The sequence below is a fragment of the Schistocerca cancellata genome, chromosome 12, assembly GCF_023864275.1.
Source record: "Schistocerca cancellata isolate TAMUIC-IGC-003103 chromosome 12, iqSchCanc2.1, whole genome shotgun sequence".
NCBI classification, from domain to species: Eukaryota; Metazoa; Arthropoda; class Insecta; order Orthoptera; family Acrididae; genus Schistocerca; species Schistocerca cancellata.
The window spans coordinates 109,113,449-109,129,519 of NC_064637.1; the positions used below are offsets into that span (position 1 = coordinate 109,113,449).

The 16,071-nt window shown below is 45.6% G+C and overlaps 1 protein-coding gene and 1 non-coding gene across 3 annotated transcripts in view; both read left to right on the forward strand.

Moving 5' to 3' along the window:
• The window catches only part of LOC126109384 (disintegrin and metalloproteinase domain-containing protein 10), a 512,346-nt gene that overhangs the window by 89,354 nt on the left and 406,921 nt on the right, over positions 1-16,071 (forward strand). The gene's annotated exons all lie outside the window — the stretch shown is intronic.
• On the forward strand, positions 5,057-5,131 carry Trnat-ugu (transfer RNA threonine (anticodon UGU)). Its single transcript has one exon. It is a non-coding gene; the product is annotated as a tRNA-Thr (tRNA).

Consider the following 16,071-nt stretch of genomic DNA (forward strand, 5'->3'; position numbering starts at 1 on the left):
ACGACTTCTCTTAGAAGATACATTAAGAAAAGGCAAACCTACCTTTCTAGCATTTGTAGACTTAGAGAAAGCTTTTGACAATGTTGACTCAGATACTCTCTTTCAAATTCTGAAGGTGACAGGGGTAAAATACAAGGAGCGAAAGGCTATTTACAATTTGTACAGAAAGCACATGGCAGTTATATGAGTCGAGGGGCATGAAAGAGAAGCAGTTGTTGGGAAGGGAGTGAGACAGGGTTGTACCCTGTCCCCGATGTTATTCAATCTGTATATTCAACAAGCAGTAAAAGAAACAAAAGAACAATTCGGAGTAGGAATTAAAATTCATGCAGAAGAAATAAAAACTTTGAGGTTCGCCGATGACATTGTAAATATGGTTCAAATGGCTGTGAGCACTATGGGACTTAACATCTGAGGTCATCAGTCCCCTAGAACTTAGAACTACTTAAACCTAACTAACCTAAGGACATCACAAAAATCCATGCCCGAGGCAGGACTCGAACCTGCGACCGTAGCGGTCGCGCGGTTCCAGACTGCAGCGCCTAGAACCGCTCGGCCACCCGGGGCGGCTTGTAAATATGTCAGAGACAGCAAAGGACCTGGAACAGCAGCTGAACGGAATAGACAGTGTCTTGAAAGGAGGATATAAGATGAACATCAACAAAAGCAAAACGATAATGGAATGTAGTCGAATTAAATTGGGTGATGCAGATTGAATTAGATTACGAAATGAGACACTTAAAGTAGTAAGGGAGTTTTGCTATTTGGGGAGCAAAATAACTGATGATGGTCGAAATAGAGAGGATATAAGATGTAGACTGGCAATGGCAAGGAAAGCGTTTCTGAAGAAGAGAAATTTGTTAACATCGAGTATAGATCTAAGTGTCAGGAAGTCATTTCTAAAAGTATTTGTATGGATCGTAGCCATGTATGGAAGTGAAATATGGACGGTAAATAGTTTAGACAAGAAGAGAATAGAAGCTTTCGAAATGTGGTGCTACAGAAGAATGTTGAAGATTAGATGGGTAGATCACATAACTAATGAGGAAGTATTGAATAGGATTGGGGAGAAGAGAAGTTTGTGGCACAACTAGACCAGAAGAAGGGGTCGGTTGGTAGGACATGTTCTGAGGCATCAAGGGATCACCAATTTTGTATCGGATGGCAGCGTGGAGGGTGAAGATCGTAGGGGAAGACCAAGAAATGAATACACTAAGCAGATTCAGAAGGATGTAGGTTGCAGTAGGTACTGGGACATGAAGAAGCTTGCACAGGATAGAGTAGCACGGAGAGCTGCATCAAACCAGACTCAGGACTGAAGACCACATCAACAACAAACAAAACACACCACAGACAACGCTAAGCCAGGTGTGAGCACGTGCTGTCTTAGCGGCAGGAGCTTTTCCGTGTAAGATGGGGATTGCTCTGTAGCTCATGGATGATATTTCCGTGCATGCCGTTGTATCTTCAGTTTGTTCTTTGGGACAGTCTCTACAACTCCTCGAAGGCTCTCATTAAATTTTTGTTATATACTGTATGTGTGCAAACACGGTCTCTGTTTGTCACACTCCCGTGAACTGAATTGCGAATAAAGTTAGCCTTCTATTGTAACAAACCCAAGCGGCAGTTTCCCCGCATTTTGTGCAACTGTTGGGGGTCTTGTTAAACTTTAGAAAGCAGGCGCGGTTTGCCCTATTATCCAGTTACTTTGTGTGCATCATCACTGCTCTGTACTAAGAGGGAATTAACTCAGTGAAGTTGCTCTGTGCAATTACGAGCGCTCCTAATAAAAAGAAATGGGATGTTGCAGCATATTAGGTTATCTCGGCCTCCGCCACGTATTCTGTTTCGCGAGCTAATGCCTTGCTGTTATCTTCCGTTTTCTCAGCGCTCTCCTACACTGGTCTCCAAAAAGGGTCGTACCAGGCTGCAGCGCGCTTTTATATATTTCTCCTGCCTGGTTTATGGCTTTAATACCTGGTTCGCCCCGCTTTTCCGTTCCTCTCGTAGCGTTTCTTCCCGCCGGTTTTGTCCGTTTCGCAATGACTGTGGATGACAGTTCGGTTTTTATTTTTTTTCTGATGTGTATAAAGGCAGGAAAATATTTTTCGTGTAGGCGCTTGTAGAGATATGAAAGTACATCTATTGAGCCTTGTCATTTTTCCTTCATTGAAGAGCCAAATAAATTAGTACACCTGCCTAATATCGTGTAGGGCCCCCGCGAGCACGCAGAAGTGCCGCAACACGACGTGGCATGGACTCGACTGATGTCTGAAATAGTGGTGGAGGGATTTGACACCCTGAATACTGCATGGCAGTCCATAAATCAGTAAGAGTACGAGGGGGTGGATGTATCTTCTGAAGAGCACGTTGCAAGGCATACCAGATATGCTCAATAACGTTGATGATTGGCGACTTTGGTGGCCAGCGGAAGTGTATAATCTCAACAGAGCGTTCCTGGAGCCACCCTATAGCAATTCTGGATGTGTGGGGTTTCGCATTGACCTGCTGGAATTGCCCAAGTCCGTCGAAATGCACAATGGACATGAATGGATGCAGGTGATCTGACAGGATGCTTACGTTCGTGTCACTTGTCAGACTCGTATCTAGGCGTATCACGGGTCCAATATCACTCCAACTGCACACACCCCACACCATTACAAAACCTCCACCAGCTTGAACAGTCCCCTGCTGACATGCAGGATCCATGGATTCATGAGGTTGTCTGAATGCCCGTACATGTCCATCTGCTCGATACAATTTGAGACGAGACTCGTCGATATGTTTGCAGTCATCAAGATTGAAATGTCGGTGTTGACGGGCGCAGGCGACGCGCAAAGCTTTGTGTCGTGCAGTCATCAAGGGTACACGAGTCAGCCTTCGGCTCCGAAAGCCCATAGCGATGATGTTTCGTTTGATGGTTCGCACGCTGACACTTGTTGATGGCCCAGCACTGAAATCTGCAGCAGTTTGAGGAAGGGTTACCCTTCTGTTGGAACGATTCGCTTCAGTCGTCATTGGTCCCGTTCTTGCAGGATCTTTTTGCGGCAGCAGCGATGTCGGAGATTTGATGTTTTACCGGATCCCTGATATTCAAGGTACACTCGAGAAACATTAACACTGCACCATCACTGGAACATTGCAGAGCATCCAGCACACCTATTTTTAAAGCATGTAGTCCTACCAGAAGAGTTTTTGGTTTCCGTTCCTGTATACAGTTGTTAAAAGTCTGATTTGTGTTTAGAGTTGTAACATGTAATTGCTACTCTAATAATCGTGTCAAGTAAGACATTAGAGACTAGAAAGTGATAAAAAAAGCAATCAGGTGAGAAGAAAATTCTGTATTCAACAGAGATGTCTGTATGACATGTGTACAGACACTTTTAAATTCGTCTGATTTTGGGGTTTTATTCGGCTCAACTTCCTTTTCAGAAAGATACAGAGAATTTTTTAAGACAAAAATTTAAAAAATCTATTTTATGACATTTATTCAAGAACTAATGGCTGTAACTTGCCTACCCGCCAGGATATTTTATTTATTTATTGCAAGATTATAGACCTGTTACCTGATGTTTAAAACAGGTCGTACATCGTAACAATTTTCGTTTTTCATCTTTTTATAGTTTTCTTTTGTTTTATCTACAACATTTACAAAGAATGACACATTTCAAAATAGCAATAATTTACGGTTGAAATATAAATAAAATTTTGTTGTTTTTTAAGAAGAATATAAAAAGATGATAGGATAGAGGAGAGATTTGTTAGTACCATCACAGAATGTGACTGACGGTGAATACCTCGGAATGGTTTCTTCGAGCCGTTGACCGCCAGTCTCACACACACACACACACACACACACACACACACACACACACACACAAATGGTTATTAGTAGAGAAATAATATTGCTTATCGTATTTATTACTAATCATATGTATTAACTACTTTAGGTGCCCATCCATGTACAGCATTTGGTGATTTCTTGGCTAGATCACCAGCACCTTATGTTTATTTACTGTCACATCTCAGCTTCCTCCTCCTGTTCCTCCTCATTGCCTCCGTTTTCGCTGTCACTGTGGGTATCGCTGTCCACCATCTGGAGATTGTTGTTACGCTGCACATAGGCATGTCTGTAATGTCGTGTCCGCACGTATTCTTCATGTGTTGCTTTTGAAATACTGTTTGTCAGTGCGTTTAATTGTGCCCATTGTCTTCGTCTCTTAGTGCTGTGTATATATCTGTGTACTCTAAGTGTAGAGTATTTGTATTGTTCGCGTATTGGCCGCCAGGATGGCCGAGAGCGCTAAACCGCTGCTTCCTGGACTCGGGTAGGCGCGCCAGCCCCGGATAGAATCCGCCTGGCGTATTAACGACGAGGGCCGGTGTGCCGAACAGCCTGGATGTGGTTTTTAGGCGGTTTTCCACATCCCCCTAGGTGAAGACTGGGCTGGTCCCCACGTTCGCACTATTTCACGATTTACACTAGACTTAACAATTGGGGTACACTTATTCCGTCCTGGAGAGTACGGGGTGGCGGCAGGAAGGGCATCCGGCCATCCCTAAAACTAACATTGCCAAATCCGTTGTAACCACGCCAACCCTGCGATCGCTGCGGGACTTAGGCGTAAGCGAAAGAAGAAGAAGAAGAAGAAGAAGAAGAAGAGGAAGTGAAATGATAATTAAATGGACGCACTAGCTGCAAACAGGCGTTGATGTACTTCATTGGGGACATGTTGAAAATGTGTGCCCCGACCGGAACTCGAACCCGGGATCTCCTGCTTACATGGCAGATGCCCTATCGATCTGAGCCACCGAGGGCACAGAGGATAGTGCGCCTGCAGGGACTTGCCCCATGCACGCTCCCCGTGAGACCCACATTCCCAACATGTCCACACCACTACATTCGCAGTGCGCCTAATAGATGTTCGCCCATCATACTCATACGAGTTCGGGCATAGCGTGTGCGTTCGCACTGGAAGGTCAATGGCTGGGAAGCCAAATGGGTCTTACGGGGAGCGTGCAAGGGATAAGTCCCTGCAGGCGCACTATCCTCTGTGCCCTCGGTGGCTCAGATGGATAGAGCGTCTGCCATGTAAGCAGGAAATCCTGGGTTCGAGTCCCGGTCGGGGCACACATTTTCAGCATGTCCCCAATGAAGTACATCAACGCCTGTTTGCATCTAAGGTGTCCATTTAATTATCATTTCATTTCTAGCAAAGCTGCATGGTCGTCAACGGTAACTGTTCTTTCGGGAACAGATACTACCGTCATATACAGAGTGTTACAAAAAGGTACGGCCAAACTTTCAGGAAACATTCCTCGCACACAAATAAAGAAAAGATGTTATGTGGGCATGTGTCCGGAAACGCTTACTTTCCATGTTAGAGCTCATTTTAGTTTCGTCAGTATGTACTGTACTTCCTCGATTCACCGCCGGTTGGCCCAATTGAAAGTAATTTTGACTTCGGTGCTTGTGTTGACATGCGACTCATTGCTCTACAGTACTAGCATCAAGCACATCAGTACGTAGCATCAACAGGTTAGTGTTCATCGCGAACGTGGTTTTGCAGTCAGTGCAATGTTTACAAATGCGGAGTTGGCAGATGCCCATTTGATGTATGGATTAGCACGGGGCAATAGCCGTAGCGCGGTACGTTTGTATCGAGACAGATTTCCAGAACGAAGTTGTCCCGACAGGAAGACGTTCGAAGCAATTCATCGGCGTCTTAGGGAGCGCGGAACATTCCAGCCTATGACTCGCGACTGGGGAAGACCTAGAACGACGAGGACACCTGCAATGGACGAGGCAATTCTTCGTGCAGTTGACGATAACCCTAATGTAAGCGTCAGAGAAGTTGCTGCTGTACAAGGTAACGTTGACCACGTCACTGTATGGAGAGTGCTACGGGAGAACCAGTTGTTTCCGTACCATGTACAGCGTGTGCAGGCACTATCAGCAGCTGATTGGCCCCCACGGGTACACTTCTGCGAATAGTTCATCCAACAATGTATCAATCCTCATTTCAGTGCAAATGTTCTCTTTACAGATGAGGCTTCATTCCAACGTGATCACATTGTAAATTTTCACAATCAACATGTGTGGGCTGACGAGAATCCGCACGCAATTGACGTCATCAACACAGATTTTCTGTGAACGTCTGGGCAGGCATTGTTGGTGATGTCTCGATTGGACCCCATGTTCTTCCACCTACGCTCAATGGAGCACGTTATCATGTTTTGACACGGGATACTCTACCTGTGCTGCTGGAACATGTGCCTTTACAAGTACGACACAACATGTGGTTCATCCACGATGGAGCTCCTGCACATTTCAGTCGAAGTGTTCGTACGCTTCTCAACAACAGATTCGGTGACCGATGGATTGGTAGAGGCAGACCAATTCCATGGCCTCCACGCTCTCCTGACCTCAACCCTCTTGACTTTCATTTATGGGGGCATTTGAAAGCTCTTGTCTACGCAACCCTGGTACCAAATGTAGAGACTCTTCGTGCTCGTATTGTGGACGGCTGTGATACAATTCGCCATTCTCCAGGGCTGCATCAGCGCATCAGGGATTCCATGCGACGGAGGGTGGATGCATGTATCCTCGCTAACGGAGGACATTTTGAACATTTCCTGTAACGAAGTGTTTGAAGTCACGCTGGTACGTTCTGTTGCTGTGTGTTTCCATTCCATGATTAATGTGATTTGAAGAGAAGTAATAAAATGAGCTCTAACATGGAAAGTAAGCGTTTCCGGACACATGTCCACATAACATATTTTCTTTCTTTGTGTGTGAGGAATGTTTCCTGAAAGTTTGGCCGTACCTTTTTTTAAGACCCTGTGTAGAAGAAGTGCTTGTAACATGCCTGCAAGACAAGGAGACGATTTCCGGAATGGTTTTTGACCTTCCGGAAGTTGTCTCTCGTGTGAGCGTAATGACAGTTACACTCGCCTGGCTAACGGCAGGTATGCGGGGTGTTTACTGGCGGGTCACGTCCGGCTGCCAGCCATTGCCGAGTTCAGTACAGAGTTTCCCCACTCGAGAGCGTGCTGCGCGCGGCGGCGGCTTCGGAATAGGCGTTTCATTAGCGGTGGTCCCGCCCCGCTAAGCGCCGTGGTTTCGTCGCGCCGTGCGAGGGCAGTACAGGGCGGTCCGGGCTGCCAAAGTGGCGCGTTTTAAGTACAGAAAGCGCTCCGCGTCACGCAATCCACCGGCGACGTGAAGCGGGCGGAGCCAACGAAATGGAGGGGGTGGGCGTTCTGCTGCCAGCACCCCGACTAAACGGGCAGCGCGAATAGATTCGCAGGCGGGGTAGGTACCTTTGGAGGGTGCAGCCTGGTGACGAAGTTTCCGTCCACGCTGTGAATGTGCACTGCTGGCCGTTAAATCTGCAACGTCACAGCGACACAAAATAAATGTCAATTTGCCATAGTGTGAACTACATGCTTGGATATGGAAACAATTTCACTACGACCACTTAAAGTAGGTACGAGTAACATCATTTTAACCCGCTCGGTTAGCCGTGCGGTCTAATGCACGGCTTTCCGCATTGGGAAGCAGCGCCTGGTCCCCGGCACGAATCCGCCCGGCGGATTTGTGTTGAGGTCCGGTGAGCTGGCCAGTCTGTGGATGGTTTTTAGGCGGTTTTGCATCTGTCTCGGCGAATTCGGGCTGGTTCCCCTTATTCCGCCTCAGTTACACTATGTCGGCGACTGCGGCGCAAACAAGTTCTCCACGTACGCGTACACCGCCATTACTGTACACTCGTGAGACGTTCCCTGGGGGGGGGGGGGGGGTGTCTACCGGGGGCCCAACCGGACAGTAACCCTGGGTTAGGTGTGGGGCGGCGGTGGGGTGAAGTGCACTGCGGTAGTCGTCGTGGGGTTGTGGACCACTGCGGCTGCGGCGGGGACGGAGTCTCTCCGTCGGTTCTAGGTCCCCGGTTAACATAACATCATTTTTGTGCAACCTATAATACTGTCCATGTCACGAGCTGTCATTCTTATTACCAGTAAAAATCACTATCATCTTCATCATGATTCATCATTATCATCGCAGCCGTTATCCGTCTCCCGTTACCACTATCGTCCATCACGTAGCATTGTCACTGTCGCCTAATGTACCGGCTACTTAATAGTGAAGTGCAACTACTCACGCTCGTCCATTGTGGGCTGTTGTTATCGTATGCCAGCGATACTTGGTACAAGTGGTAATGTGTTAATGCGGAAGAATTTAAGCTGGAAAAGAGATTAGTTCAATTTTGGCAACTAGGTGCAAACCTAGAGCTGCACAGCATATCGTCGGTGCTCATATTGAACGAATATGTGAAAGAAGCAATTAATATTACGAGCTCTGCAATTGAAACACCGCTCCCAACGCCGTTTCTACTTCAAGAAGCAGTCTTGGTATGCCTCTTGCGGGAGCGCGAAGCACCATCACCGACTGTTCTTTAATCAAGTCTGTTGTTGTTGTTGTTGTTGTGGTCTTCAGTCCAGAGACTGGTTTGATGCAGCTCTCCATGCTACTCTGTCCTGTGCAAGCTTCTTCATCTCCCAGTACCTACTGCAACCTACATCCTTCTGAATATGTTTAGTGTATTCATCTCTTGGTCTCCCTCTACGATTTTTACCCTCCACGCTGCCCTCCAATGCTAAATTTGTGATCCCTTGATGCCTCAGGACATGTCCTACCAACCGATCCCTTCTCTAGTCAAGTTGTGCTACGAACTTCTCTTCTCCCCAATCCTATTCAATACTTCCTCATTAGTTATGTGATCTACCCATCTAATCTTCAGCATTCTTCTGTAGCACTACATTTCGAAAGCTTCTATTCTCTTCTTGTCCAAACTATTTGTCGTCCATATTTCACTACCATACATGGCTACACTCCATACAAATACTTTCAGAAACGACTTCCTGACATTTAAATCCATACTCGATGTTAACAAATTTCTCTTCTTCAAAAAACGCTTTCCTCGCCATTGCCAGTCTACATTTTATATCCTCTCTACCTGGACCATCATCAGTTATTTTGCTCCCCAAATAGCAAAACTCCTTTACTACTTTAAGTGTCTCATTTCCTAATCTAATACCCTCAACATCACCCGACTTAATTCGACTACATTCCATTATCCTCGTTTTGCTTTAGTTGATGTTCATCTTATATCGTCCCTTCAAAACACCATCCATTTCGTTCAACTGCTCTTCCAAGTCCTTTGCTGTCTCTGACAGAATTACAATGTCATCGGCGAACCTCAAAGTTTTTATTTCTTCTCCATGTATTTTAATACATTCTCCGAATTTTTCTTTCCTTTCCTTTACTGCTTGCTCAAAATAGAGATTGAATAACATCGGGGATAGGCTACAACCCTGTCTCACTCGCTTCCCAACCACTGCTTTCCCCTTCATGCCCCTTAGATAATCAGTACTAAAGTATTACAAAATTGTGGTAATAGTAAAGTTATTTTGAAAACAATTTTCGTGACTGAAACAAAATCGAATCGTTTAGTTTTTGCCCCTGAGAAAATTTCATTTGTTAACCTCGAGTATAGATTTAAGTGTCAGGAAGTCGTCTCTCAAAGTATTTGTATGGAGTGTAGCTATGTATGGAAGTGAAACATGGAAGATAAATAGTTTAGACAGGAAGAGAATAGAAGCTTTCGAAATGTGGTGCTACAGAAGAATGCTGAAGATTAGATGGGTAGATCACATAAGTAATGAGGAGGTATTGAATAGAATTGGGCACAACTTGACTAGAAGAAGGGATCGGTTGTTAGGACATGTTTTGAGGTATCAAGGGATCAGCAATTTAGTACTGGAGGGCAGCGTGGAGGGTAAAAACCGTAGAGGGAGACAAAGAGGTGAATACACTAAGCAGATTCAGAAGGATGTAGGTTGCAGTAGGTACTGGGAGATGAAGAAGCTTGTACAGGATAGAGTAGCATGGAGAGCTGCATCAAACCAGTCTCAGGACTGAAGACCACAACAACAACAACAACAACAAGGGTATAATTACCGCTATGTTGCATGTTGGGAACCACTGATTTAGTCGACGGCATCGCGCATCTTTGTAGTGTTCGATACTGTGTGTACCGGCCGGACTTCTGCCTCCAGATGCTGCGCGTGGCGATCCGGTGCCAGCTGTCTAGCTGCGCTGTGCGCTAGGAGAAAAGAACGGTGCCCTCCCACGCCAGCTGCCACCCACCCACTCACACACACACACGTGTCCCTTTGTCGGGGCGCGGCTCGCACCGCTACGCTGCCCTTTAGAAACAGAACAGGCCGGCGGTGCTGACGGGTTCCCGCCTACAACTATGGCTCGCTGCCACACTCCACGCAGATGTCGACACATGCTGTGAATTCCTGGCGAAAATTGCGTCCCTAGTGCAAAAATTTCGTATGCTCTCCGTGAGTATGTATTGCTCTGGGCGTACCAAAAAGACAGCACAAAGTGTCAATTGGGAAAGAACTACAGTCATGCTCATAAATTAAGGAGAATGCCGAAACATGCTGAATAGACATGGTTTATTCGTCCGGAGACCTGCAAGGTGCATTCCATTGACCGCTGGTCACAGGAGAGCCCGTAAAGCCTGGTGTGAAGAACACAGTACATGGTCATTGGAACAGTGGTCCCAGGTTATGTTCATAGACGAGTCCAGATATAGTCTGAACGAGTGATTCTCGGCGGGTTTTCATCTGGCGTGAACCAGGAACCAGATACCAACCCTTAATCTCCTTGAAAGGGACCTGTATGGACGTCGTCGTTTGATGGTGTGGGAGATGGGATTATGATTGGTGCACATACAACGCTGCATGTCTTTGACAGAGGAACTGTAACAGGTCAGGTGTATCGGGACGTCCTTTTGCACCAGTATGTCCGCCTTTTCAGGGGTGCAGTGGGTCCCACCTTAATCCTGATGGATGATAACGCACTGCCCCACCGAGCTGCCATCGTGGAGGAGTACCTTGAAACAGAAGATACCAGGGGAATGGAGTGGCCTGCCTCTTCTACAGGCCTAAACCCCATCGTGCACGTCGGGGATGCTCTCGGTCGACGTATCGCTGCACGTCTTCAAACCCCTACGACACTTCAGGAGCTCCGGCAGGCACTGGTGCAAGAATGGGAGGCTATACCCCAGCTACTGCTCGACCACCTGATCCAGAGTATGCCAACCCGTTGTGCGGCCTGTGTACGTGTGCATGGTGATCATATCCCATACTGATGTCGGGGTACATGCGCAGGAAACAGTGGCGTTTTGTAGCACATGTGTTTCGGGACGGTTTTCTGAAGTTATCACCTATACCGTTCACTTACAGACCTATGTCGTATGTGTTCCCTATGTGCCTACGCTATTAGCGCCGGTTTTGTGTAGTGCCACGTTTCGTGGCACCACATTCTGCAGTTATCCTTAATTTATGAGGATGAGTGTAGATATCTATATTTTCGTCATAGTGTAAGCTTTCTACGACAAAAAGAATTACTCTAAAATTGTAACACAAAGTCTTTGATAGGAACATTTACAACAACTATGTTAAAATCCGCAATACTTCCGTAAATCAAATATGTTATAGGCTTTATATCTATAGTTTTCGCGCCATCTTTTTCAGCGACATGCCTTTTGTTGGGAATCAGGTTTGTGATAGGTGGCTACAAATCTGTTGGAAAATAGAGTTGTGGACGGAAGAAATGTATTGTGTCCAATAGAAACAGATATTGTATTTGCTGTGAAATTAATCAGAAACTGTTGTTATTGTTTACATCTGACATTTTGTCAGCGCGACGTATGAGATTCAGTAAAGAATACGATATACCTGAGAGACGTGTACTGTGACTGGATACAGAGAACTTTCTTCAACAACAAGATAAACCAAACAATCTTTTCGTACTGTATGTTCTCGCTTATTACGGTGTGCGTAATATTCGTTGTGTCGATGTTGAATGCTCTTGCAGTTGATAAATTCTGTACAGCTACGAGGGGCTTTTGGAAAGTCCGTGCAAAGTCCGAGAGATGGCACCACCGGTGCGTATCCACGTCATGTTTAGTTAGTATCATCTTTGGAAAGAACGCACACCAAATTTCAGCCACATTGGTCTATTTCTTTGTGTTTGGCATTCGTGTGAATTAAGGAAGTCGAGTGATTGTAAAAAAATAGACGAAGAAGAATTTCTTGGGGTGATTAAACATTACTTTCTGAAAGGCAAAACGCCTTAGCAGACTAAAGAGAAGCTCAGTAAACATTACGGTGACTCTGCACCATCGATTAGAACAGTTTATAAGTGGTTTCAATATATTCGGATTGGCCATATGCCCACAAGTGATGGTGAACGTTCTGGACGCCCTGTGGAGGTTACGACTCCAGAAATCATTGATAAAATCCATGATATGGTGATGGATGACGGAAGAGTTACGGTGCGTGAGATTGCTAGTGCTGTGGGCATCTCGAATGAACGGGTACATAATATTTTGCATAAACATTTGGACATGAGAAATCTATCCCCAAGATGGGTTCCGCGATTGCTCACGCTTGACCAAAAACAGAATCGTGTGAAGTGTTGCACGGATGGTTTGCAGCTGTTCATAAAGAATCCGCAGAACTTTAAGCGTCGTCTCTTCACTGTGGATGAAACATGGATACATTACTGTACTCCTGAGACCAAATAACAATCTAAACAATGTGTTACCAAGGGAGAATCTGCACCAAAAAAGACAAAGACCAGTCCTTCGGCCGGAAAGGTTATGGCGACTGTCTTTTGGGATTCGCAAGGGATAACCCTCATCGACTATCTGTAAAAGGGTAAAACTATTACAGGTGCATATTATTCATGGTAATTGGACCGTTTGAAAGCCGAGTTGCAAGAGAAACTCCGGCGATTGTACCGCAAAAAAGTCATTTTCCATCACGACAATGCATCAGCACACATTTAAGCAGTTGTGGTCGAAAAATTATTGGGAATAGGATTCCAACGCGTTTCACATCGCCCCTATTCCCCAGACTTGGCTCTCTCGGTCTACTATTTGTTTCCCAATTTCAAGAAACGGTTGGCGGGACAAAGATTTTATTCAAACAAGGAAGTGATTGCAGCAACTAATAGCTATTTTGCAGCCTTGGACAATTCCTATTATTCGGAAGGGATCAACAAATTAGAACAGCGTTGGACGGAGCGTATAAGTGTAAAAGGAAACTGTGTCGAAAAATAAAAGAGGTTTACCCCAAACGCGTAAATAGTTTTTATTTTTGCACGGACTTTTCAAACGCCCCTCGTATGTGAAAGCGAGTAAGGTGCAGTCGCTCCATAGGTTGTTTATATAGGGCAATGAAACGCGCCAGGTCAGCGGCAGTAGCCTCGGGCGATCATTGGAACGTGGGAAACGGCATTGGTGCGCCGTTTAGCGGACAGGGGCTGCTTAATTAAATGCGGTCGTCGTCAACACGGGCCCCTCATTACCGGCCCAAATTAACTGCAGTCACGCACACTCAATATTTCGATTACCCGGCGTTTTCCGGCTCTTCACCTCGCTGTAACCGCGGCGAACAGGCGGGGGTGGCCAGAATTAAACCACACGAGCAGCGGTCGGTGTGAGGTGGGTTGCAGCGTGGCAGGACGAAGTCTTTTTAGCATTTTGCTGAGAGGTAGGCTGAGGTACTGCCGTCACATCCATGAGCACCCATAGCCGGAAGACATGAAAGCCACACCTACGTTCTGCTGGCTGTGAGACCTCCCAGGAGCCAACTACAACCTCCAATGGTTCTTTTATGGCTGCTGCTAGCATAGTAAATTTCATAATGTTGCTTTGAGATGGAGAATGGCACAAATTCATACGCGTGCTGATGAGAAAAGAGTTGGAAATATGTTGCTAAGGGTTTACTTATGTTTCCGTTTCGCGTTCTCTCTGCCTTCGTTCTCCTCGCCCACACTCTATTCCCTCTCTAGCCATCCATCCCTCCCTCCCTCTACATCTACATGATTACCCTGCAATTCACATTTAAGTGCTTGGCAGAGGGTTCATCGAACCACAATCATACTATCTCCCTACCATTCCACTCCCGAACAGCGCGCGGGAAAAACGAACACCTAAACCTTTTTGTTCGAGCTCTGATTTCTCTTATTTTATTTTGATGATCATTCCTGCCTATGTAGGTTGGGCTCAACAAAATATTTTCGCATTCGGAAGAGAAAGTCAGTGACTGAAATTTCGTAAATAGATCTCGCCGCGACAAAAACGTCTTTGCTGTAATGACTTCCATCCCAATTCGCGTATCATATCTGCCACACTCTCTCCCCTACTATGTGATAATAAAAAACGAGCTGCCCTTTTTTTGCACCCTTTCGATGTCCTCCGTCAATCCTACCTGGTAAGGATCCCACACCGCGCAGCAATATTCTAACAGAGGACGAACGAGTGTAGTGTAAGCTGTCTCTTTAGTGGACTTGTTGCATATTCTAAGTGTCCTGCCAACGAAACGCAACCTTTGGCTCGCCTTCCCCACAATATTATTTATGTGGTCTTTCCAACTGAAGTTGTTCGTAATTTTAACACCCAGGTACTTAGTTGAATTGACAGCCTTGAGAATTGTACTATTTATCGAGTAATCGAATTCCAACGGATTTCTTTCGGAACTCATGTGGATCACCTCACACTTTTCGTTATTTAGCGTCAACTGCCGCGCCATACAGCAATCTTTTCTAACTCGCTTTGCAACTGATACTGGTCTTCGAATGACCTTACTAGACCGTAAAGTACAGCATCATCTGCGAACAACCTAAGAGAACTGCTCAGATTGTCACCCAGGTCATTTATATAGATCAGGAACAGCAGAGGTCCCAAGACGCTTCCTTGGGGAACACCTGATATCACTTCAATTTTACTCGGTGATTTGCCGTGTATTACTACGAACTGCGACCTTCCTGACAGGAAAACGAATCCAGTCGCACAACTGAGACGATACCCCATAGGCCCGCAGCTTGATTAGAAGTCGCTTGTGAGGAACGGTGTCAAAAGCTTTCCGGAAATCTAGAAATAAGGAATCAACTTGAGATCCCCTGTCGATAGCGGCCATTACTTCGTGCGAATAAAGAGCTAGCTGCGTTGCACAAGAACGATGTTTTCTGAAACCATGCTGATTACGTATCGATAGATCGTTCTCTTCGAGGTGATTCATAATGTTTGAATACGGTATATGCTCCAAAACCCTACTGCAAACCGACGTCAATGATATAGGTCTGTAGTTCGATGGATTACTCCTACGGATTACTCCTCTACTACCCTTCTTAAATACTGGTGCGACCTGCGCAATTTTCCAATCTGTAGGTACAGATCTATCGGTGAGCGAGCGGTTGTATATGATTGCTAAGTAGGAAGCTATTGTATCAGCGTAATCTGAAAGGAACCTAATCGGTATACAATCTGGACCTGAAGACTTGCCCGTATCGAGCGATTTGAGTTGCTCACATTGCTCCCTGCCTCCCTCCCTCCTACACTTTTTCCCTCCCTCCGTGGAATAGGCATACTTTTAAAAATATCTATGTATTTTGCCGGTTCTCTTTTGTGTGTGTGTGTGTGTGTGTGTGTGTGTGTGTGTGTGTGTGTGCATGTGTTAAACGTTTATTTAGCTTACTGTAGGGGCGCGTGACATCGTTTATAGAAAAGCCATTAGCTACCGCGTTTTGCTTTAAAGTGCTAAGTTCCTTACGTATTTCGTTTTCGTCGAAAGGTAGACGGAGGAGCCGGTGAACCATGGAAGTGAAGAAGGATTTTTTGTATCGGGGAGGATGGCATGAACTGGCATTGATGATACTGTCTGTACAAGTTGGTTTCTAAAAAATCAAAAACTTATGTTTGTTATTAACTTTCTTAAAAATGGAAAACTTGTGTTTGTTGCTAACTTTCTTAGTAGTGAGATCAAGGTACTTAATGGCGCCATCTTCTTCTATTTCAATGGTAAAAGTTATTTTGGGGTGCATGCTATCTATTGCTTGGGTGAATGTGTTGACTGTTGGGTTGGCAGAAGAGCCAACACCGTGTTATGAATGGGGGCCGAAATGTACGCGTTTTAGCACACACAGGC